Below are 26,736 nucleotides of genomic sequence, written 5' to 3' on the forward strand. Positions count from 1 at the left end.
CTGAAATACTTTTAGGGGCCCTCTTACGGGGGCCCCTGCCGTGCCCATGCCATAGGCATGGGCACGGCAGGGGCCCCCAGGGGCCCCGTGACTCCCCCTCCCGCCATCCGGTTCCCGGCGGGAGAACCGCCAGGAACTGGATGGCGGGAGGGGGAGTCGGAATCCTCCATGGCTGCGGAGCGCGCTCCGCAGCCATGGAGGATTCCTACGAGCGGCGGAAAGTCAGCGGGAGACCGCTGGCTTTCCGCGTCTGACCGCGGCTAAACCGCCGCGGTCAGAATGCTCGTAGGAGCACCGCCAGCCTGTTGGCGGTGCTCCCGTGGTCGGTGGCCCTGGCGGCCACCGACCGCCAGGGTCGGAATGACCCGCACAGTCTTTTTGTACTTGTTGTCGTCCTTCAAGAGCCTATTTCCAACAGGTTTCAATACAATTGGATCCATAGCAGTGTTTTTTCATTTGCCTGTATGTTTGTGCGCAACAATGTCAATGATTTCGCTAAATTTCACATTTTCCCCTGTAAAAAACGTCAGTGAGATTATTATTGCATGCCCTTACCCTACTGAATTCTTGCTGGCGTGCCTTTGATCATCCCACGAATTCAAGTTGTCTGAACAAAAAGGTTTTCTCACCAAAAAGACTTCATAGTAAGAATTGACTTTGAATTTTTTTTATAAAAGTGACCATATAGAAAAATGCTTTCACCAAGTAACATGTCCAAGGAGGCAGTTACAAGATTTTCAGTAGAAGTACTGAAGGATTCCCACTGCTGATAAGAAAAGCTCATATGTTCTCTTCTTTGCCACTTTCTTCTCAAAAACATGAAAGATGCGCTATGAATGCAAAACTTCCACACAATGGTACCATCATCACAGTGATCTCTGCAAGGGAAGACTGTGGTCTCAGCCCACAGGTTAGTGAAATGCATTTGTAGTATGAGAGTAGCACCACTGTAGTGTTATATCGTATTCTAGAAAATGCATTTTGTGATTCAGCTCAATACTCTCTTGACATAAACATAATTCATGTTGGAAAACTACTAAGAGACATTTTATAGTGAGGACAATTCATATTAGTCCTTTTTATGTATTGCTCTTTTAAACATATCTTTATTAACATTGCTTATGCCTGTCACTGTCCAGAACCATTGAATTTGAATGTAGATGTGACATTTTGAAAACCTTCCCCTGAGTAGCCTCTTGTCACAACTGAAGCAGAGTTAACATTTCTTTTATAATTTCTTTTTGGTACTCAGATGTCTGAACCTTTTGAGGTTCAGCGACAGAGGGAGCTGACGTCATGTTTTTGGAGGAATACAAAAGGCATGTTTACATAAATGTTTCAATAAACTGATGTTAAAGGTTCTTTAATGGAAAGACAAAAGAACACCTTTTGGATGGCTAGGGAGCGTGAAATCCAAATAAACCATGTTTTCTCTAGTAAGTGCCAAGATATGCATTCTCAAAAATTGCAAAGACTCCTGTACACAACTTCCAGCCAAAACCCAGCCAAGGATTTGTCTTTGAATGCTTCCTCTAGCCAGAACCTACAAAGAAGAATCAGTTACAGATTATGATTTGGCCTCCAGAGGTGACTTCTTGCACTTGTGATTTTTTAATCCTCTTGCTTTTGCTTCACTAAGGGCGCCCACTAAGTCAATCCAATGCGGTGCATCTATCTCACTTTAGGTTGTTGTGAACTGAATTCTAAAATATAATGGCAATTCTTAACTCTTTCCACTCATACTAACCAAAGATGCAGGTTCTGTAAAAAAACACATAGAAAATTAATTTACAGATTTTCTGAATTTTTTACTGTACTTCACCAGACATTCACTGCGAACTTCAAACCATTGTTATCAAGACAATATAGGTTTTTATTCCTAAAAAGTGACTTTAAGTGAATAATCATTTTAGTTTCTCCCATTTTTACCCTTGACCTTTTAGGCATCAATAAATTTATTGAGATATTCAAAAGCTGCTACAGTCAACATTTTATCACACACATAATTTGAGAAATGTAAATAACTATAGATTCAGTGGCCCGCAAGGAGGCTTACGGAACAAGAAAAAGGACAGCAAAGTCACATTGAAAAAAACATGGCAATATAGTGTGAAGAGAGAGCCTCCTGTACCTCCTCCTCACCTGATAGTCCAGCGGGGATCTCCCATCCCCCTTCCACAGTGTCCCACAGTCCAGAGCACCTAACAAAAAAAGGGATAAACTAGTAGAAACCAGGAAGCAAACATAGAATAGATCACAGAAAGTAATGAAGGACTTGCCCTTGCACGAGAAGCAAGGCAAAGTTTGGCTCATAAATGGAGGAGCAGCTCAGCTGGAAGGGTGTTCCCCGCCGATTGGAGTACAGCAGGTGGAGCCATTTCAGAAGGATTACTCGGAGAGGAGACCTGACAGGAACGCGGAATAGCCCAGTCGAGACCAAAGAGGGAGAGCAGCCCCCCAAGCCGATGAAGAGAGAGAAACAGAGAAGGAGAGCCACCTCGCCACAGCGAGGACGAGGATGTCAAGCCTGAAGAAGTGACGGAGGCATGGTATGAGGACTGGTTGATGCTGCCAGTTGAAGATCTGGAGCCCCCCACAACTCTGGAGAGTTGTGGCTAGTGCGGTGAGTGGGCAAGGGCCACAGTACACATGTGCACAAGGGTGAGGGTAAGACGAGGCCTTAAGACAAGGTGCTTTTTATGTTCACTGGGCATTTGAATTCCTGCAGAATGTCATTGCGCCCCACATAAATTTTGTTTTGTGTTGCTTGCTTTGCTCACTTTACCTCTTTGACATCACTGAGAGCTTGTTTTTTTTCCCTTGTAGTTAACACCTATCCTTAAACCCTGAACACCTTTGTTTTCAGCTTCCTTACCACCACCTGTAGAAGAAGGGAACCAGACCAGACAGGGAAACACCAGTGTTATGGTGAGAGTGCTACTGCCCTTGTACGAACCCTAATACTAAATTTTTGTATGCGCTCCTCTTTTTCTTCTGAGCGGACTGGCAGCAACATCTGATAGTAACCCTGTAAAAGAAGAGAAGGGAGACGGAATTGTTACATTTGAAAAATACAAGGAGAAACTTTATAGAGACATTAGAGTTTATCCCAGTGGGGACCAGACTCAGCTGTGCAAATCACATTGTTTTGTTTTTTCCCCTTACAAACTCAAAAAAGGTCAAGATTTGGAAACAAACCAAGCCTCTGAAGCCATATTTCCACCCGCCCCTCCCACATATCGCAACATAGCACATCAAAAACATGAAATCCAGACTGATCCTTGTTACCACCAGCCTGATGTATGCTCTCTTCCTACTCCGATGGCTGCATAGAACATCAGTAGAGCTTGCTTCCCTGTCTTTCCTCACACTGTACCACACTCTACCAGCCTTGCAAGTTGTGCCCTAGCTACCGCCAACTGTGAACAAATATACATTTGTTTCTTTGGTGACATTTTCAGTTCCACTTTGAAGCCTACTATCCTGGTGATCAGATTGTTTTGAGAAAGAATAACTGCTTATTTCTTGCTATGGTGCCAGGACACAAGTCCAGAAAGATGAGGATGCATCGCCCCTTGAGGAGCACCATTTTCCTGTGAACGGCATCTAGCACCACTTTCTTACAAGCCTTAGCAGAATGTAAGGGCACCTTCACTGTCCTGCCACCACTATTACTGTTCTGGATAACTGTTGAGGAAAGCCTCTGTGCCTTCCTGACAATGTACATGTCTCCCCATCTGGACTCCAAAAGCTTGTTCAGCAACTTTGTTTCTAAAGGCTTTGAGATCTTGTATGGTGGTCGCTCTCTGGTCTGCTTTATTTGCTGCTGTATTTTGGTTCTTTTTCCTACCAAGTCCATTTTCAGCCACCGGCCAGATCAACTTTCATGTTTCTCCTCAACTGCTTTAACCACTGCTTCAGATTTATTAGCTTTTTGATAGACACCATCAATGAAAACTTTTATTAGGTGTAGCAGACTTATTTCACCATTAGTTTAATCAGAATCGTGTAGGGATCTTCTTTACTGTGGTTTTTTCCCTTTTCTCAGCAAGCCATAGAGTGGCATGAATAATTCTTCCCTATGTTTCTTTTAAGCCACAGTTTCTTGCAGGTCGCAGTCACACTTTCTGGGCTTCAGGGATATTCAGTGCAGCTAAACTGGTATTCCCACATGTAGTAAACTGGGGATGTGGGTGGGAGGCTTATAATGTGAGCAAGACCCCGCCAGTGTCCTCTGATGGACCCAATGAGAGTCTGCCAAGATATTAGAGACCAAGGGATAATGTGGTGCCACAGGTTGTCCTTAGTGAATCACTGTGCACAGCCATGCTGCTACCATCTCTACCAACATGACTTCCTGCCTACACCCACCAAGCCCAATACTACTCGTCTCTTCCATTACCCCATTCAGCCACAATCACCTACTTCCGAAAACCCCAGCTCTCTCTAACCAGTTCAGTGCAATTCTATCAGTGCTGTAGGGGTATTCCTGGATGAGTTATGTCAATCCAGGACTGCCTCCATTGACGCCATCTTTTGAGGCCATCCTTCACTGCTCACAAGAGGACAAATGTTTTAAGTTGTGTGTGGACTCATTGTTTACTTTTAACATAGGAGCTAATCATCTTTCTTCTGGATGTAAGTGAAGTGGCATAGTCTGTTTGTCCCACATATCATGTGTTATTTTCACATGAACAGCAAGTGCTGTGCAGAAAATTATGACATCTGTAATGCTGTTCAGTCCGAGATCCTAATTTTTACCATCGATTTGTGAGTATAAATGATCTTGATGCCTTTCGCTTCCAGCTCTCCAGTGCCCAATTGCTGTAAATTGCATAATGAGTATTGCTAGTGGGGCACATGAATCCCTTCCATTACAAAAAACTAATCTTTTACGGTCTTTCCAATTTGTATGTGTGCTGTACAACACAGTACACATGCAAAGAGGGAAAAGCAAGAAGAAACAAAAACATTTCTCTTCGTTATGCCTGCCTTGAGATGTTGCAGAATGTGGGCGCACATCCCGGTCTACAATTCTTTTTAGATAAGGATTTGAGTCAAAACCTATGGGTGATTGCATGGGAACTCCCATGCACCACCCATGGAACACCCCCTTGATGCAGAGTAACAAGGAAGTGCATTACACAGCTTTGCGTTACTTGAGGTTAAATTTCAACACAAATCACAATATTCGATGCATTGTAAATCCCACCACAACACTTTGCATTGGGTTGCATTAAGAAAGTAACGCAAAGTGTTTGTAAGTCTGCACCCTGCTTTCAAAGCCCCACTAGACATTTCAGGTTGAACCAACCTTCCTGCAAAGGAAAGCTATGTATTCAGCATAGACAAAAGGAAAACCAGGACTGATGTCAGCTATAGTCATGGATAACCCAAGAATGGGCCCCACGCGCAATTACGCTTGCACAATAACAATTAAGCACAGGTCTGCTTGATTTCCCAGATATTCTGTTTCTTTATACCACTTAGGCCCATATTCAAGAAAATGTGGCACATCAGAGCTGATGCGCCACTTTATATGCGCCCTCCTACTGGCACCTGAGGACACCATGGTTGCACCATATTTATCATATGGCGCACCATGGCGGTCGCTAGCACAATAGCGTCAACATTTGTGACGCTATTGTGGCGCTTTGCTACACTAGCATAAAAAATGTTGATGCTAGTGTAGCAAAGTAAAGGAGGCCCATAGGTTTCTATGGGAGCTTCATTTTAAGGCCTGCTCTGAGTGGGTGTTAAAACGTATGCCAAAAATGGTGCAGTGAAATCTGTTAAATTTCACTGCACCATTTTTACAGGCCTCCTGGTGCCGGAACGGCCATCCTTGCATATATTATGCCTGGGGCAGGCATAATGTGGTGCAAGGGTTTGCAAATATGGCACATGGAAAAAGCCACTTTAGCTCTGCATTAGCAAAAAAATGACTCTAAGGGGGGACCAAGGTGGCACTAGGGGCTCGTAATTATTCTCCTTAGATTTGGGTAAAACTTGGGGGAAAATACTGCACATCTTTGCAGCCCAAGGTGTTAGGGGCTCGACCTACTGCAGATTTAAGTTTTAGAAAGCTTAGCCATCAGATAATTCTAGATGCTGCTCCATTGTGAATAGCTTCAGTCAGCACTTCCAACCCTCTCATTACTTGAATCGTGCGTGAGTGTGTGTAAAAATATTGCGATTTGTAAAAAGCACTGGCGCATACTGGAGACTATCAATAACCAAGTGTGTGTGAAACTGAGCACTTTTGTTTCAGGGCTCTTAAAACACTGTTTACCTTGTATGTATTTTTATCCCTATACTTTCACCGCCATATCAGAACATGACTGGAAGTGTGAGTCTATGGTCAGTCAATCAGTCAGTCAAAAGAACTTTATTCGGCCTTGATGACGATACAATAGTAAAAAACAATGCATACTGTTAAAATACAGGCATTATAATAAAATACAATAAAACGGTTCAAGGCTAGCAATTTGCCAAAGTCTCTATATCTTTTCTGATCCTGAGAGAATTATGTATAAAGCCAATAACAGATTCAGTTATCAGGCACCGCAAGAATTTAAGGCTTTGTCTGGCCGCTCTGTAATTATTGGAATGTAAGGTGGGTTTTAAAAATTTGATTCTAGGAACAATTTCAAATGTACAAAAAAACATTAAATGCATGGAGGATTGTTGACGGCTAATATGATCGCATGGCAAACAGGCAGAGAAGAAAACCAACTACTCTGTTGTTGAAAAGCAACCAGTAAATAAGAAACGTGTTAAATAAAATCTATGCTCCTGGTTTGGAATCCAGACTAAATATGGAGGGGAGTACTTCACACATGGTAGCACACAATATCTATCACCTGAGACATAATGGACCTCTTTAGATTGCTATTAATTTGAAAAGAGAGGGTATTAAGGTCCTTTTATTACTGCCAATCTTACTCGGTGAATAAAGAAGATGTGGGACAAATGAGTTTCTGATGGACGCTAACCAAGCAATGTTATTTCCCTAGTCTAAGTTAATGCAATCAGCAAGAACATGGTGGGAGAATTTAGAAAATGGGGAACTCCAAATGTTTGCCCATAGTAAGAATGGTGCCAATTCATTTGCGTACTCGATCTACGGAAGACCGACCTCAGTAAGGGTAGTGATGTTGGCAGTGCCTTTGGGCACTGCCAGCAGTCTTCAAAGGAAATTATTTTTGTCTGTTTGTAAGCTGCCACAATTCAGACAGCCCCAAGCTCCCACCCCATAAGTACTCAAGGAAAAACACTTAGCTCACAAAAGGAAATAACATCTTTAATTGTTTTTGTTTGAGTTTCCTAGCAAATCTGAAATATTGGGTCAGCTGCCCTATCCATTTTAAGCCCTTCCTGGACCAGGAGCTTGTCCCACTTAAAATTATTACCCAGCAAAATCTCTAAATAGTTCAGATTGAAAAATTTCATAATGGGGGTCTCCTCAATGTAAACCTGCTTGAGCGAGTACTTCTAGGGCCTTAAATCATAATAAATTATTTTTATGATTAACCCTTAACTTCAAGTCCTCCATAAATTCATTAATAGAGTGCAGCAAGAGCTGCAACCCATTTGTTGTGCTCGATAATAGCACAGCATCATTGGCGTATAGAAATACAGGCATTGGCCAATCCCCTATACTGGGCAGGTCTTTTTCTTTGAGCCATAGAGTTTGATCAAGGGAATTAATGTAGAAGAGGCATAGAAAGGGAGCTAAAATGCAGCCTGTTTAACCCCCTCATAGACCTTAAAGGTGAACATACACTCCCCATTATGACCAAACCATACAAGAGCTAAAGTATCTCAATGTAACAGCTTGAAGAGTTTGATCAGAGAAATGGCTTCCCCGGCTTTGCTCATAAGGTCCCAAAACCTTCCCCTGTCCACGAGGTCGAACAGTAGCCTTGATTTACTTCCCTGTGATCAGGAGCATGTTGAGGGACTGGTCAACCATACACCACGCCTGGTTGAAAGCCAAACTGCTTTTCGCCCAATCCTCCAATTTCTGAAGGCTCACCCTACTGAGGATTTTGACAGAGGAGTCCAGCAGCGAGATTGGTCAGTAACATGTTGGATTTCCTCTACCAACCTTCTTGAAAATTGGGACAATGGTGGATTTCCTCCAGGAGCTTGATATTTCTGCTTGAAATATGGTGCAGAACAAATTTGTCAATAGGGGGACCCAAAAGGATATATGATGTCTAAAGACGTCAGTATGAACAACATCTGGGCGGGGGGCTTTACCAGGAACACTCTTTAAAATGGCAGAAGTTACATCGCTGACATGAATGGTGAAAAAAATAGAATTACTACCAGGCAGGAGGGTTCATGCTGGTCAAAGGAGTGATAGGAGAACCTGAATCAAAGCGGTTGGGGTTTTAACATAGTAGAAAAATGAGACAACCAGTCTTCTGGTGATATATGTGACAGGTAATTTTCAAGTTATTTTGGTCTGAGAAGTAGGGACGATAAATCCTATCCCAAAGGCCTTGAAATTCCTAAGTTTGGCATCTATAAGTAGATCCTCCCAGGCCTTCTCTTTGATTTCTCTCCTTCTTGTTTCAAGTATTATCCGATCAAGCATGGTTAACCCATCAATGGTCGGGGGTTCAGAAATGGCTTCTTAATGGTCATTAGTCTGCATGGACTGGAGTCCTTCGTAAGGTTGCTCCAAGGGGCAGCACTTACCTCTAATGATGAAGATGGCAAGGTACTTGTAGGAACATTAATCAGTTTTTTACTACATCAATGGGGGTTTCAACTAGTTCAAGTTCCGTGGAGATGGCTCCCATGGCAGTAGACAAACAAGAAGTCGTTATAGGTGATGAGGTGGCTCCTTTGGGACCCAGTTGAAGAGGCTGAGTGGACCTTTTTTCCCCATGGTGAAAGGAAAAAATATATATATTGCTAAATGAGCAAATAAAGGTGAAGAGTTGAAACGTCCTACTTGTCAATCCTGAAAACTAGATGGGGACCAAGAGATAGCCAGCCCAGCCTCGTCCAGCTGCAGACGGGCCGGTTTTGGCGTCCCGCGCCGTGGTGAGAAGATAGCGCTTTATAGCACATTGACCATCACCGCCCCTCCTCCTGGAATGAGCTGCTGCCTGGGGGATGTAGTCCCACCCCAGGTAAAGTGTCAGGTGCTTAGGGCCGTATTTATACTCTGCTTGCGCCGAATTTGCGTCGTTTTTTTCGACGCAAATTCGACGCTAAACTAACGCCAACTAACGCCATATTTATACTATGGCGTTAGACGCTTCGGGCGCCAAAGTGCCCGGAGTGTGCGTCATTTTTTAGCGTGAACCCCTTCCTTGCGTTAATGATATGCAAGGGAGGCGTTCCCGTCTTAAAAAATGACTCCCAGGCCTTTACGTGGTATTTATACTCCCGGGCAAAAGAGACGCCCGGGAGTGGGCGTGGCTAAAAACGGCGCATTTGCGCCGCTTTTTAACGCCTGGGTCAGGCATGGCGTTAAGGGACAAGTGGGCTCAAAATGAGCCCAGAGTGCCCTCCCCTGCCCCCAGGGACCCCCCCTGCCACCCTTGCCCACCCCAGGAGGACACCCAAGGCTGGAGGGACCCACCCCAGGGACATTCAGGTAAGTTCAGGTAAGTATTTTTTTTTTTTTTTTAATAATTTTTTTTGGCATAGGGGGGCCTGATTTGTGCCCCCCTACATGCCACTATGCCCAATGACCATGCCCAGGGGACAGAAGTCCCCTGGGCATGGCCATTGGGCAAGGGGGCATGACTCCTATCTTTACAATGATAGGAGTCATGTTGATGGGGGATGGGCGTCGTTAAAAAATGGCGCAAGTCGGGTTAAGACGATTTTTTTGCCTCAACCTGACTTGCCCCATTTTAAGACGCCCTAACGTCATTTTTGCCCAACGCCGGCGCTGCCTGGTCTACGTGGTTTTTTTCCACGCACACCAGGCAGCGCCGGTCTGCTTGCGCCGGCTAACGCCATTCCATAGATACGGCGCCCGCATGGCGCTTCAGAATGGCGTTAGACGGCGCAAAAATTTTTGACGCTAAACTGCGTTAGCGCAGTTTAGCGTCAAAAAGTATAAATATGGGCCACAATGCGCTTGTTTGGTGGCCAAAGCCTCTCATTACTTGAATCGTGTGTGAGCTTGTTGTGTACAAATATTTCAATCTGTGAAAAGCACTGGCACATACTGGAGAATGTTTCGCCACAACATTTAGATTTGGCTAAAACGTGGAGAAAAAAATGATTCAAGTCTTTGTATCGTAAGGTGTTTAGGACACGCGAAAGCCTAGCCATCAGCTAATTCTAGATGCTTGCTCCTCGGTGAATAGCTTCCGACAGCCCTCCCAAGCCTCTCGTTACTTGAAGTGTGTGAGTGTGTGTACAAATATTTCAAGCTGTAAAAAACACTGGCACATACTGGGGACTATCAATAACACAGTGTGTGTGAAACTGAGCACTTTTGTTCCAGGGCTCTTAAAACACTGTTTACCTTGCCTGTGTTTTTTTATCTCTATAGTTTCACCGCCATGTCAGAACATGATTGGAAACGCGAGTCTATAAAAAGGCGTTGATTCAACTTTTTTTGTTTCTTTTTCCAGTTTATTCAGCTCTCTTTCATAATGCAATACACATATGTGTCTCATTCATCACTCGGATACGTTGCAGGAGCCAGACACAAACAAGCTGCGTGTTATAAATTGCTTCTTAAGGCTGACATTGCAGATTTTATCGTCGCATTTCCTTGTCATTATGAACAGTGACATTCCATGCCCGTGGTTAAGACAATTAATTGTATTTTAATGAAACCCTAAAAGGCCACCAAAGTACGAGGAAATACGCTCTGTTTGGTGTGTGTGTTCCAGAGCAAAGGAGAAGGAATGGCTGATAATGTCGAGATACTATAACAGCTGACTACAATGTGCCTGTTTATGGTAGTGGGGACGTGTTGTTTTGTTTTTCACGCTGTTGTGTTTTTTCGGCTTTATTATTGCATTGCGTTGTTGAATTATACTGTGGTTTTGTGTTGTGTACTTCTTTGTAATGTTTTACCCTGTAATGTTTTAGTTATGTTTGTTCCGCTACTTTTTATGTCATTGTGTTATGAGCGGCCGGGTTTAATGCAGTGCACTGCACCGAGAATTTTTGGGGGAGGAGTCCGGGGGGAAATTAGGTGGTTAATATGCCTGCTACACGAACAGGCATGGGCCATGGAGATCACAGAATTATACTTTATGTAGATATATAGCACAGTGAGCTATGAACTGTCAAAAAAGTGCTGCATACAAACTGCAGGGTACAGGTTAGAACTTTATGTTTTTTTCCACAGTTTTTTCATTACCCTGAGGTTTCAAAAAAGGCTTCGTTTAGCTAGAAATAAATTCTTATTGGTAAAGCTAACCCCATCCACTGTGTTACCTTTAAATCCTGAGTTTTTGCTTCTCCAGACTAGGCAGTCTTAAAGCATACTGCCTACCAATATAGATAACATGTGATTCCTACACCTTATGGCTCTTTGTTTTATGTAACATTTCCTATTCATTGAATTACATGCTTGTATGATTCATTGCTCTCTGGAAGGTTTGTGTGTGTGATGTAAAGTGTTCTTCTACCCTACACTGATATGAGTATCACTATGAAACAAATTAAATACATGTGAGGCTAGAGCTATGGAGAGATGAGGGGCACTGTTGCAGGGTGCTAGTGAGGAAAACCATGGAGAAGGAAGTTATTGAGGGTGGGTGACAAAAACAAAGATTGTTGCAACAGGTGCCACCAATGCTGAAAATGACCATGGTGTCATAATCTGATGGGATGTCAACAAATGCTGATACATTCCCGACAAAAGAAACATATTCCTGTAAAGTTCTACTGAAAAACAACCACTCACTATCAACCATCCAACCATTGTCGAAGGTATTACATTATCACTGCTGCAGATCTTCAACTATTAGGCAGCGGTTAACCCAAAAGTGTGTCAGAAACCTATCTTACTTTAGTGCTTCCTGTGCTCATTTTACGTTGAACACCTGCAAACTTGTAAAAAGATGAGTGGCGAAATAACAAGCACCAGACTCAATCCTTAACTTAAAATTGCACTCTGCTTGTTAAATAGAAACAGAAAATTGTGTCTGTGAAATAACCTTTGAGGATGGTATTTTGATCTTTTCTGACAAAAATAAAAAGGTGATGGATTGGATGCTTGAATTAGTAGTAGCCCTTAGAAAATATGGCCTTTCACCTTTGGCCCAACCATCTCTTTGGGGTTGGGCAAGACTTATTTTCATATGATTGGTGCCTGTCTGTAATGTCCCAGTGCCTGAAAAAGGAATAGTTTGGAATACAGTATTCTGAATTGACTGATATTAATTCAAGCACTCCACCCATTCTTTATTTTATCTTCTCAGTGTGAAACTGTAGGGGCAGCAGTTATGCCCAGACGTTATTCTGTGTCTCACCTGCCCTAGGTTTCATGGTTTCACTGATGAGAGCCAGCAAAGCTGTAACAGGTTGTGAGTTGTGAGTTGTTTGTATATCCATGAAGTGGTCATGTAATGTAGCTGCGCAGGCTCACTGACTGATTTTTTTTGGGGGGGTGGAAATGCTTATTTGCATGTGTTTTAGCTCATCGAAATTGCACAAATCATCTTGTATGAAAAGGTAATAACTTGCACAAAAAGTTTGTAATTTCCTTATGCACAATTTCCTAGCTGTCATTGCATTCATTAAGAAAGCATTGGTCTAAATAACCCTGTAAATAAACTTGTAGACATGTCTAAAGTAGCAATTGTTTCTAAAATTTACAAGCGTAATAATAGTGAGGCAGATAGAGGCCCACTTCACTCTAGTGCAAATTAAAATTGCAGCAGACCAAAGGAACTTGCAATTCCCAATGGTGGTGGTTAAGGCCATGCCCCTACAAATACCATGTCATTTTAAAAGTGACCAAAACTCCATGAACTTCTTGAAATTGGCCACATTTTATTTAAACTCACAGGATGGAAAGGCAAGCAACACTTAACTTTCAGTATTCTGCTTCAAGTCACCACAGAAGGTTTATTTGAAGTCTCAGGGGTATGACAGCAAGCTTGTTTCAGGGAAGAGCTATGTTAGGATTTTGGGGAGAGCTGCCTTCTTGAAGCTCTCTTAGATGACATTACCGGGGTAGTAGAGGGAGTAGGCTGGGTCCAAAGAGTAAAATAAAAGGGTGAAGGGATGTTGTGTCCCACTGTTGGAGCAGGCCCTATCTGCAGGGTCATCCCCAAACGTTTTACCTTCAGTTTCCTATTTGCTGACTCATTTTTAATAGACTTTCAGGACTTCAGGCACTTTACTCCTGCTAACCAGTGTTAAAATGGATGTACTTTCTCCTTAAAACATAGTAGAATTGGCGTACACCCTATTTACTATTTAATTTACTTATAAGTCCCTCATGAAGTGGTGTACATGTGACCAAGGCCTGAACATGAAATGTTACTAATAGGCCTGCAGCGCTGATTGTGCCACCCACTTAAGTAGCCCTCTAAATTAAAACTGCCAGTTCGACCTGACCAAATATACATTTTGCCAGGCCCAATCCTTCCTTTTTGATACATATGTCACCCCTGAGGTAGGCTCTAAACAGCCCATAGGGCAGCGTGCAGTGTGGTTAAAAAGAAGGACATGTACCTTCTAATTTTACAAGTCCTGGTACTGAAAAACTCTTACATTTGTTTTTAACTACTGCAAGACCTGCCTATAACATAGGACATCAATGGAGTTACCTTATTACATTTCATAAGCTGTAACTTTTAACTGGGGCAGGTGAACAGATCGAGTTTGGTGTCTAGAGAATTGTAATTAAAAACTCTTTTTAATGGTAAAGTTGGACTTCTATTAACAATTCTGACAGTTCTGAAAATGCCACTTTAAAAAGTTGTGTAAACAACAGAAGTTCCAGAGGATCAACTTTTCCACATTTGGGAAAACAATCGTATTAATACATGCAAAAAAATACTATTATAAAATAAAGTTTTCAAAACGATTCACAACACAAAATAATACAATACAAAACACAATTCAGACTCAACATATTACACAAACAAATATATTCAAACATCACATAGTGTTAATATGAAAGGAAAAATCGCAAAGGGTCTATAATTCAGAAATAACACAGGCAATATGGGAACAGTTATATGTGACAATCTATCCCCATTTTCCCAGTAGGGCGTTGACAGCTTTTTGAACCTAGCAATTAAAGGGTCATCATCAGGACAAAGGTAGTTTTTAAGCAGAAATGGCAAAAAATATCTAGACCAATGTACACACCACAAGACCAGCTGACAGTGTCTCAAAAAAGTCTTCCATGAAAAAATGACCAAAACACGCTATTTATTGCAAATTCATTATAATCATATAAGTCTTCACAGGAACAGGAGAACATCAGTTCCAATTACCCTTTTCCTTCACATATAGTGTTCTATTGTTGACAGTGATTACAAAAAGGCTGAATTGGTAAAAGGGCATACTTTGGCTGCCTGGAGGTAGTATCCTCTTTCTGGGACACCCATTTTTCTCACTGAGACCCATGAGTTTGACACGTTTCTTAATACTTTATATATTGGAAACACCACGCTATGTGTCATGACTCAATCTTGTGCCCTATGTACAGTGGGTATTACTCCCCGGCCTCATGTCTTTTCTTCCACTGTGGTGCCTTTCCACCTCAAAAGCTCCATTACCCCCTACCGTTAGGGCTGAATGATTGACCCTCCTGTGTGTGTTGCTTTGCAAGCTTCACCTAGTTAGTACATGCAGATATCACGTACCCTTTTAGGATAGCCATGTTTCCATTGTGAACCATTAGGTTGTACCATCATGCACTCACATTCTTTTGTATGTGTTGTCACCAATTACTGTTTGCACCTGCTGCCTGTTAGGCCATGCCTGCTTGTATGTATCACATGACCTTTTGCAGGTTCATTTGGAAGCCTCCACATGAGGCACGTGCCCTTGTGGAACACTCTTGGCTTCCTGTATAAGTAGCCCCTTGGAACTTGCTTCGGGGCTTGGCCTCGTACCTGCGTCTGTATCTGGACCTGCATGAGTTTCTGTCAAGTCCTGGGCAAGCAGCTGTCCTGCACTCACCACCTGAGTTGTCAGGATATCCCGTGTTCCTGTTCAGCACAAGCTTCAAGTCACCCTGATTGTACTCACTTGTTCCTTGTTTCTGTACAATCTGACAAGTTTTCTGGAAACCACCCAATGTCTCAGTCTTTCAAGTTCTTTCCGATGACTGAGATTCTGATTGCCGACACCCCTCCAATGTCTCCCACCATGAGCTACGACTCTGCCTCTTTTCTAACTTCTAGCAACAACCCGCCTGCTTCATGCAAACTCCTGTGCTTTCCAGGGCAAGTACGTGCCCCCAGGTTAGTGCACACTAATCTTTAGTAGTAATTGCAGGCCTGCTTGTTATAGCCGTGCTTTTGCCTCTGGACATTTTCTCCAAGTCTTGTTTTCGGAACTGTGTTGCTCATGGACTAGAGACTGTCTCCTGAACCAACCTATACCTCCAATTTATGAACTGATTGCGATTGTGTTTTCTAGCACACCTTGGGAGTGCCTATGACTCCAGCCTTGAATTGTTATTGTGTTTTCTAATATACCTTGGGAGTGCTTACTATTCGAGCCTTGAAGCAAGTGTTACTGTGTTTTGTAGCATACTTTGGGAGTGTCTGCAACTCCAACCTGTGGACCAAAAGTAATCTTGTTTCCTAATTGCCTTGGGAGTGCCTCAACTCCAATCCATGCTTCCAGCACAACCTTGGAAGTATCAGTGATTCCAACTTTGTGACTTGAAGTAATTTTTTTGCATGCATTGTGGTGTTTTCAAGTGTAAGTTAATGCACAGAGTATAATTCTGGGAGTCTCGATAACTCCAAACTTGTGACTAGAACAATTATGTTTCATGTGAATTCACATTATCTAGTTTTGACCTATGTATAGAGCACTACCTTAGGAGAGTTGGTACCCCAACCCTGTGTCATATCTAGTCGTGTTTCAAGTTCATAAAATTCTGCCTGTAATCCATTTTGAGAGGAACCTGGTCTCAAACATACCTTGAGAGTTGTTTAACTTCCAACCAATGTGCCCAGAGTAGCCTGGTTGTCTATTTCCCTGTGAATGTCTCTGATTCCAAAATATGTACAGAGTGTTGGTTTTGGAGTGTCATTAACTCCAATCTTTGTTCTGAGTTTTACCTTGAGTAACTTAACTCTACCCAGTTCTTCTTAGAGAATTTCCGATGATTGCACTTGAGCATCTGATTCATCTGCTTGTTATGATTATTTAAGAATCCTGTAAGTGTCGAATACCAAAAACATTGTATTGTAAGCTGTACAGAGAATCCATGCACTGATGATAATTGCCTTTTCTGGTTGTTTCCAGTGCATTGTGCTTCACGATAATCAGGTGTGCTGACTCGCAAATACCCATCTTCGATTAATTCTGAAAGTCAACAAGTGAGGACCCTGTTAAGCAGAGTAGCACTGACGCAGAGCAGAAACAGTACCTCAAGTTTATTTGTTTATTATTTTGTCTCTTCCCAGCTTTCCCCTTCTAGAAGTTGGTGAGTACTAGAAATACTATCCTTGGGTTCAGCTTCTTCTATATATGGGAGTGGGGGCCTAGTAGCGGCTCCAGTTTCATCCTTGTGGTTGGGACCAGGTGAGTGAATTGCACTTTGGCTTCACCCTGACTAGGATTGTGGTTGCTGCTTGAGTAAGGTTTCACCCCCCCACAATCAGTGACCCAATTTCTAGCACCAACCAATCAAAGTAACCCCATCTACCTTTTTAAGCCCTTGCACTGCCTCGTAGGGCATAAAAGAGGACTGCAAAGACAGAAGAAGGTCTAGCTGGAACTGATGCCCCCATAGCATGAATTAGACCTATTGGCGTGTACTTTAAACTTGTATGTACTCTGACCAGGGCTTGTTGCAGTAGCTTGTACCCCTCCTTAGAACTAATAAATAGAGGACCTTAAAGTGCTGTTGTTAGGAAGACCCTAAAGTCTGAAGACCACCAGAGATGGCAACGAGGGCAAATCCAGACCATTACAGCCAAGTTGAATCTAGGAAGGAAAAAATATACTAGCACCAGAGGCTTGAGAAAGGCAATAAAAATCTCCATTTTGAAATTCTAGGGGTCCGGACACCCGAGATGCATAATCTTGGTAGTTGGAGTACACCACAGGGAGCACAGAGCAACAAAACCAACTGAATTTGGGGATAACTTTAAAAAAAAGCTGCCGCTGATGCAAGGAATTTCAGGCCCTGTATGGATTGCCTGAATCCAGAATAACATAATGACATTGTGAAATCCAGATAAAGCATTGAAAAAGTGATGAATGGAATGTTTGGATTAGTCCTAACCACTGGTAATTACTCATGCCACATCTCAGTCCACTGTCATTTTGCACACCATTCCACCTCAGTTCGGACCCAGCCGTATGGAAATCAGTCTTGATCCTGCTTCAATGGAAACAGTCCAACCTAAACTGCTAGGCCACTAACTGAACTGAAACACAACCAACACAGGGCCAGTTTCACCCTTATTGGGATTCATCAAACAGATATAGTTTCATTCCAGTGGCAGAAGTGTGCACAGAACCCTTTTCTGGGCATACCTGTCACACTTCAAAGACACTCTAAAAGGCAAAACACTGGCTAGGCAATGAGTTACTGAGTGTTATTTGATACATAACTGAGTTCAACATTTATAGTCCACAGCAAACCAGAGTCAGTCATGTACTGCTCTGTCTCTAACCCTGAAAGTCAAGTTCTAAATGTGGTACTTGGTCTCCAGTTTGAGGGTCTGCAGTATGGAGACCAAGGACACCAGAGTCAAAAGACCCCAGTTTCCATGATTAGTGCCCTGTAACGTCTGATTTTCCTGACACTTCTCAAACCAGATTTCTGACACCAGTCATCTGCAGAAGATGGTCTGTGTTGCACAAATTGAATATTGATAGCATGAGTACTGAGAACTAAGATGCTATAACACAATCCTTGCATGATGGCATAATGTGATTTGGACAAAATATGATGATTCGAGGCATCCTTGAGACTGTGTTATACTGAACTGACCTATTTCAACTTTCCCTGGACCTTAGTTCTTTATTTTACGACATAAACGTAATAGAATGCCCAACATACACACATAAATATTTTCATCAAGTGCAAAATCCATCAGTGCCTTTTTCATTCACCTTTCTTATGTTTTGAGATATTACAGTGTTTGCTTTATGAGCAGTCGTAACATAATAATATGTGAGACTCAGAAAGAAGACTTACTCAATCTTCCTTGTTACACTTAGGAAGCCTTCCAAGTGAATGTCTAATCCCAATGTGTCAGTCAGTGGAGTGACGCAAAATGGTGAGTCCAGTGAGTGGAGTGATGCAAAATGATGGGGTCCCCTGCAGAATGTAATGAAGGGAACTAAAGTCTTCTATATCTCACAGATAGTAATTGTTTATGGGCCAAATGAGGGCCCCTTAAGTGTTGCGAGTCCCCCAGCACTGCAGGGGTTTTCAGGGACCTTCATTACTCAATGGGGTCATTAAGGAAAATTACTGACCCAACTAATATTACAAGTCTTGTAGAATCCTTTCTGTTGTGTTTCATCTAGACAGTGTGCCTGCTAAGAGCAGACGAAGGCCCCGATGAAATATTGAACAAAATATGCAAGAATTAATGCTGCTTTCCACATGCAATTCGTCTTAAACCTGTTACAGTAAGTAATTTCAAAACTGGGGACCGTTTTGCAGCCCATCAGTATCTGTGACCTGGTTTCTGCAAATGGTCTAGAATCTCTTTATCTCAGTGCTTAAATATATCTTCTTCTTTTCATAGTTTCTTTTATAATGAGAGCTACTGTTGAACCTGGCATCTTTTAGAGTGGTTTCCCCTGACGTATTGCTTTCTGACTTCCTGTTTTGACTGTGTGCTGAACTTCATTTTTGCTGGCTTTATGACTAGGTACACTTTACCACTGCTATTAAGTGCTAAAGTGCACATGCTCTGTGTCTAAAACATGGTAACACTGGCTTCTCCATGATTGCCATATATGATTTATTAGTGAGTCCCAGGTAAAGTGCACTATATGTGCCCAGGGCCTGTAAGTCAAATGCCACTAGTGGGCCTGCAGCACTGGTTGTGCCACCCACTACGGTAGCCTTTCAATCATGCCTCAGGCTTGTCATTGCAGAGCCAGTGTGTGAAGTTTAAACTGCCACTTCGACCTGGCAAGTGTACCTACTTGCCAGGCCCAAACCTTCCTGTTACATGAAATACACCCCTAAAGTATGCCCTGGTTAGCCCCAATAGCAGGGTGTTTTGTATTCAAAAAGTTTAAGATGTACTTTTAAGTTTAACATGCCCAGGTAGTGAAGAACTCTTAAATGCATTTTTTACTATTGCAAGGACTATCTCTCCCATATGCTAGTATAGGGATTGCTTATAGGGATTGCTTTAAAACATCTTTTTATTGTAATTTTCAATTGAGAAAAGATAGAAAAAATTATTTTGGTGTCTCTGGACTCACAATTCAAAACATATTTTTGGAAAAGGTGATTTTTGAATTGCAGGTCTGAAAATGCCACTTTTAGAATGTTTATTATTCTACCAAATGAGGCAAACCCATATGACCCTTAGACCTGGGTAGTTAAATAATAAATACAAATATGGTCAAATCGGGGGAAGTATATGCCTAGACTTCCACTGCATTTATAGATAATTTATTCTAAAGGCCTCTTGTATCTGAAATATAATACCCTCAGATTGGTTCATGTCACTTTTTATTTCTTTTAGTGAAAACATTTTTTTACTTGTAAAAACTTAACTTTTCAAAATTAGGTGCTCCTAAAATAACAACGCAGTGAAAGTGATAGTATAATATTAAAGTGCCAAAGTGTTATATACTGTTGGACTTTTTTGCTTATGCAGGGTCATCCCCAATCTTTGTGCCTCATGCCTCCTATTGTTTCTGACCTGTTGCTGTTGGCCTTTGAACTCTGAGCACTTTACCACTGCTAACCAGTGTTAAAGTGCATATGCTCTCTGTGTAAAATTGTATGTAATTGGTTTATACCTGATTGGCATATTTGATTTACTAGTAAGTCCCTAGTAAAGTGCACTGGAGGTGCCAGGGCCTGTAAATCAAATGCTACTAGTGGGCCTGCCGCACTGGTTGTGCCACCCACATAAGTAGCTCTGTAATCATGTCCCAGACCTGCCATTGCAGTGTCTGTGTGTGCACTTTTAACTGTAAATTCGACTTGGCAAGTGCACCCACTTGCCAGGCCTAAACCTTCCCTTTTCGTACATGTAAGGCACCCTCAAGGTAGGTCCTACGTAGCCCCAAGGACAGGGTGCAGTGTATGGTTAAGGTGGAACATATAGTAATGTGTTTTATATGTCCTGACTGAAATATTGATAAATTCGTTTTTCACTGTTGCAAGGCCTGTCCCTCTCATAGGTTAACATGGGGGCTACCTTTCAATCTGATTAAAGTGTAGATTCCCTTTGGGAGCGGATGGACATGTGGAGTTTGGGGTCTCTGAGCTCACAATTTAAAAATACATCTTTTAGTAAAGTTGATTTTAAGATTGTGTGTTTGAAAATGCCACTTTTAGAAAGTGAGCATTTTCTTGCTTATACCATTTCTGTGACTCTGCCTGTTTGTGGATTCCCTGTCTGGGTCAATTTGACAGTTGGGCTTGTTACACCTCACACTAGACAGTGACACAAAGGGAGCTGGGGTGTAGTCTGCATTTCCTGAAGAGCCATCTGTGCTAGGAGGGAAGGGAGGAGTGGTCACTTACACCTGAAAGAGCTCCAGTGATGCACAGGGTCCCTGAGGTGGATTGGGGAACTGGCATGGGGAGTCATATTCCTACTGGTGGGAGGGACACTCTACAGACTCTAGGTGAGAGTGACAAGGAGAAGGGTTCCCCCCAGGTAGAAGTCCTGGTTATGGAGTGTGAAGACATCCCAGAAGAGTGTGGGTTGAGTGTCAGGGACAGTAAGGTACTGTCTCACCAGTCTCAGGATGGTGATGTGGGGTGCTTTTTCAAAGCAGAGTCACTGGATGGTTGGGTGAAGGGTACTTTGGTTAATTCATGTAAGGGGCTGAGTGATGTAATTGCTGGAGAGCATATGTCTAGTCCTTATTTTCCAGAGCTACGCCAACACCAGGTGGAGTGTGAGTTCTCTGACCCCAGGGAGCTTACAAATGAGCAGACTTCTGGGTGAGTACCAGAGAGTCTGAAGAGGTATTTGGGGGTGCTCCTGAAGGGAGTGGTCTAGGTATTTCCCAACTAGGTGAGGTAGGGAAGGATTGTAGTGTCCCAGGTAGGTCCCAGTGTAGTGGGATGGGTGAGGGACCCCATGTGTAGTCTCAGAGGAGAGGCAATGGGGATGGGTTGAGGCCCAAGGTGTCCGAGATGCGGTCCCAGGCCCTGGAGGGTTCCATGAGGGAACACCAGGAGGGGAGCCTAGCCTGTACCGTAGGGCCATCTGTTGAGGGAGACCCCACAGTGTCAGGAGAACTTGGGGGGGGCGGCTGTAGCCAGTGTCCCACCAGTTCTGCTGTCTGGCAGTACCACTCCTAGTGAGGGAGTGCAGAAGTCCAGACAGAAGGTTGAGAGGGGGTTGCGGACCCCAGTGGAGAACATGGAGGGCCAGGGGTCAGCTCTGAGAGCAGAGCCCCCCAGGAATGACCGTGGTGAGACCATTTATGGGTTGGGGAAATCCAGACTCTGCCAGATGGGCAGGGGTCAGGAGACCTGCGCCAGCCAAACTCTTGTGTGGCCCTTGGGGACGGTGTGTCCCTTGAGGGGGGTAAGTGTGCCCCCCTGGAAGTCCTGGTGTGCCAGGCAATGGTTCAACCGCAGGGTGATGACTCTGGGTTGGATGACCAGGTTCAGAGGGTAAACTCTGACCTGGTGGGGGGGTAGGTATGCCCCCCAGGAAGTCCTGGTTTGCCAGGTAGTGGTCAAGTCTGTGGGTACAGACCCTGGACTGGAGGATCAGGTCAGGTGCAGGGGGTAAACCCTGACCTGAAGTGGGGGGCGGTTTGCCCAATCACTCCCCCTGGTGTGATTTCAAGGGGTATTCTCCCTGAGGGGGGGGTGCAGACCCCTGAGAGTAGGGTCAGGGGAGAGTGAGACTCACTCCTGACCCCAGTGCAATCTAAGGGTACAGACCCTGGATTGGAAGGCTAGGTTCAGGGTGTCCCCCCTGACCGTGAGGAAGGGGCTACTGCTAACAGTGCCCCTACCATGTTGTCTTCTGGGGGGCCACTCCTAGTTGGGGGTGCAGGACCCCAGAAGGGAGGGCAGGGGGAGGGAAGCCTCAGCCCTGGCCCTAATCCAACCTGAAGGTACAGACCCCAGGATGGAGGACCAGTTACAGGTTAACATCCCTGCACTGGTGGGAGAATTGTGCAGGACTGCTTCTACAAGCACCCTGACAATTTTGGACTCTGGGAGTGCCGTTCCTGCAAGGCGGGTACAGAGCCCCAGAGGAGAGGACCAGGGTCAGGTTGCCATCCCTGACCTGGTGGAAGAGAGAGTGGTCAAAGGGTGCCAGGCACCTGGGGCTACCGCCCCCCACTCTCTACAGTCACAGTGGTTGGAGAGGCCTGAGGCCATGCTCTCATCCCTGACAGTTGTCAGGGGTCACTGTGGCTTGCTGTCCTGGTGCACAGAGTCGCCCCTGGGGGGGGACGAGAATCACACCCCGGGGGTGGAGTGGGCAACACCACTGTGTTGGCCCTGGTGGTACTATCTGCCAATTGGGATACATCTGTGCGCAAAGTAAAGTTAGGTGCTGCACAGATGGTATCTGCAGATGTGGGGAAGGGTTCCCCAGGGGTTTGCTTAGTGGGCCCTGAGAGTATCGACAGAGGGATCCAACTGGAGTCAGGAAGGCATAGAACTGGAACATGCCCCTGCTGTTGTGGGCATGGGTCCCTGTTCTATCGCCCCAATCAGGGAAGTACATCAAGGTATTGATTGTTATCCCCTGGCTTTAGGCTGGTAGGGGGTTGTGCTGGACTTTTTTGCTTATGCAGGGTCATCCCCAATCTTTTTGCCTCCTGCCTCCTATTTTTTCCGACCTGTTGCTGTTGGATTTTGAACTGTGAGCACTTTACCACTCCTAACCAGTGCTAAAGTGCATATGCTCTCTGTGTAAAATTGTATGTAATTGGTTTATCCCTGATTGGCAAATTTAATTTACTAGTAAGTCCCTAGTAAAGTGCACTAGAGGTGCCAGGGCCTGTACATTCAATGATACCAGTGGGCCTGCAGCACTGGTTGTGCCACCCACAGAAGTAGCTCTGTAATCATGTCTCAGACTTGCCATTGCAGTGTCTGTGTGTGCACTTTTAACTGTAAATTTGACTTGGCAAGTGTGCCCACTTGCTAGGCCTAAACCTTCCCTTTTCTTACATGTAATGCACCCCTAAGGTAGGTCCTAGGTAGACCCAAGGGCAGGGTGCAGTGTATGGTTAAGGTGGGACATATAGTAATGTGTTTTATATGTCCTGACTGTGAAATATTTCTAAATTTGTTTTTCACTGTTGCTAGGCCTGTCCCTCTCATAGGTTAACATGGGGGCTACCTTTCAATCTGATTAAAGTGTAGATTCCCTTTGGGAGTGGATGGACATGTGGAGTTTGGGGTTTATGAGCTCACAATTTCAAAATACATCTTTTAGTAAAGTTGATTTTAAGATTGTGTGTTTGAAAATGCCACTTTTAGAAAGTGAGCATTGTCTTGCTTATACTGTTTCTGTGACTCTGCCTGTTTGTGGATTCCCTGTCTGGGTTAGTTTGACAGTTGGGCTGGTTGCACCTCACACTAGACAGTGACACAAAGGGAGCTGTGATGTAGCCTTAATTTCCTGAAGAGCCATCTGAGCTAGGAGGGAGGGGAGGAGTGGTCACTTACACCTGAAAGGGCTGTGCCTGTCCTCACACAATGCAGTCTCCGACCCCCTGGTGAGTGTCTGGGGCCTGGCCTGGGAAAGGCAGGATTTCACATTCAAAAGAGACTTTACTTTGAAGTAGGCCTACTTCAAAGGAGAAATTGGGTATAAGAAGGGCACCCAAAACCAGAGACTTTAGATCTCTTCTGGACATTAGGAGGAACTTCTGCCTGGAGAAGAGCTGAAGAGCTGAGGAAGGAGAGCTGCCCTGCCTGTGTCTGTGCTTTGTGGAGCTATCCAGCAGTTGCTGCTTCTTCCAGAGTAAGAGGGCACAGACTGGACTTTGTGTGCCTTCCCTCTTGTGAAGAAATCTCCAAGGGCTTGATTTAGAGCTTGCCTCCTGTTGTTGAGGCCTCAGGGACAGCAAAGACTTCTCTCTGTCAGCACCTGGAGTCTCTGGAGAGACTCCTGCTCTGACAAGTGGTGCCCTATTCAGTCCCTGTGCCCTTGAAAGGAAAGCTGGTGGGAATACAAGGAAATCGACTTCGGACGAATCCAGACCGACGCCGCTGCTGAATCCGGTGACGCAACCTACTCCGTGATCTTCGCTGGAACGCGACAACCTTCGCAGGCCCGATGCCGCTGCAGCCCCGCTGAAGTCCGTGACTTCGTGGAAGTAGCCGTACCGCGTCGTGACCAACGCCGCTCGAAGTGTGCGGATTCAACATTTCGCACAGATGCCGCGATCCCCGACTTCTCGCATCAACTTGTTTTCACTCTTCACCAAAGGTACTGTACTTGGGGGTCTACGCGACTCCGTGTCCGGCGCCGCTGGTGTCGGCTTGTTAGGAACAACTACATCACAACGCCGTGTTAACACCTCATCAAAGCATTTTGTGTTTCTAAGCACTATTTTTTAGTTTAATCTTTAAAAATTCATAACTTGACTTGTGTATGTCGGATTTTTGTTGTTTTGGTCTTGTTTTGTTTAGATAAATATTTCCTATTTTTCTAAACTAGTGTTGTGTCATTTTGTAGTGTTTTCATTAAGTTACTGTGTGTGTTGATACAAATACTTTTCACCTAGCATTCTGAAGTTAAGCCTACTGCTCTGTCAAGCTACCAAGGGGGTAAGCAGGGGTTAGCTGAGGGTGAGTCTCTTTTACACTGACTAGAGTGAGGACCCGTTTTTGAACAGGGGGTAACCTGACTGTCAACCAAAGACCCCATTACTAACATATACAATATATACAGAATGTGGTTAAAAAACATAAGAAAAAAGCGAACTTCAATGGGACCCTTTTATTCCATGTGTCCTCAAGTCACCTTGTATATTTGATCAAACTTCTTATGCAGCTATGTAGAGACAAAAAAAACCAAAATTCCTTTAATTCTGCCCTGAAAAATAAAATGAAGTATTTATTTTTTAGTATTCTGAGTTAAAATAAATTATATTTCTAACACAGTTCACTGTATTAAAGAACCCTCATATTGTTTAAAAAGGGGCTTGTTACTCCCATTAATTTAGTAGAAGTGTGAATACTAAAGAAATGTTTTTATATATCATCACACAAAAATCCTTGCATGTTTGTCAAATGATTTATAAAACTCGAACGACGCCATGCGCCAGCCTTCAAGTATCTTAAAAGGAAAAATATTTAAGTGGATACCCATAAGTTTCATTAGCAAAGAACTCGCTTTCCATTAAATAATGTATCTTCACCCACATAACAGTGTTTACAAAGTATAATTCCAGCTAAACTTACTTTAACAGCTTTCTCGTTCTTCACTTGAAAACAGACGCCGTTCATATTTCACCGCACGCACCAAAAAGAAACTTTTACAAAGTTGGCATTTTCTTTAACCATGCTGTGCCTTAGTCTGCCTCCAATCCACGTCTGGTTTGTGCAAGGTTAGGTGATAGCTACCTTTGTGCCTTCTATCCAGGCAGCCATAAATACAGGACATTCAACTGCCCCTGCATTCCATCTGCACACTCATGGGTCCTCCTGGGCAGGAAGGGTGGGGGGGCTCTCACTTACACTTGAAAGGGAAGTGGCTTGACCCCGCAAAAAAGACTGATAACCCCCACAGATCCCTTAGAAGACAGGCAAGGCTGGACTGGATTAACCATCAAGCAAAATAAGCAAATGCTTAGGGAAGGTGGGTGGGCACAACAGAAATTTTCTACTGCCAGACTTACCTTGGAACATATGGTGCAAAACTGCAAATGGTGCAGCTGAGTCAGGTTTCACAAAAAGGGGCTACCACAATAAATGAAAAATAAAATACAAACACACATATATACATATATATATACTTAAAACATGTGCAGATCTGTATGCATCATCAGCTGACCAACTTTGCACTTCACAAGAGAATTCGAAAGATATGAAGCAGCTACAAAGGAAATGCTACCAGATGTTGATTACAAGAAAGCTCAAACTTGCAAATGTATCAGAAAGAAACTATCCAATGACGGAGATGCTGCACCAGAAGTATATCTGAATGTCAGATAAATTTTGTGTCACCACCTTTTACACAATTGTTAACAAATGCATCTGAGGTGAGAAGAAGATGAGAGCTATACAACGAAATAGCAGAGAGATTTTATTTTCTAAGCAATGTGCCACATAATGTTACTTCATCATCTACTCAAATTGAAAGGAATTCTTAAAGTTGTCAAAAGCTGATTGATGCATACCTAGAGGACTTGAACAATGATTTATCAGCTGAGCTTTAACAGTTT

This window comes from Pleurodeles waltl, chromosome 1_2, assembly GCF_031143425.1.
Source record: "Pleurodeles waltl isolate 20211129_DDA chromosome 1_2, aPleWal1.hap1.20221129, whole genome shotgun sequence".
Taxonomy (NCBI): domain Eukaryota; kingdom Metazoa; phylum Chordata; class Amphibia; order Caudata; family Salamandridae; genus Pleurodeles; species Pleurodeles waltl.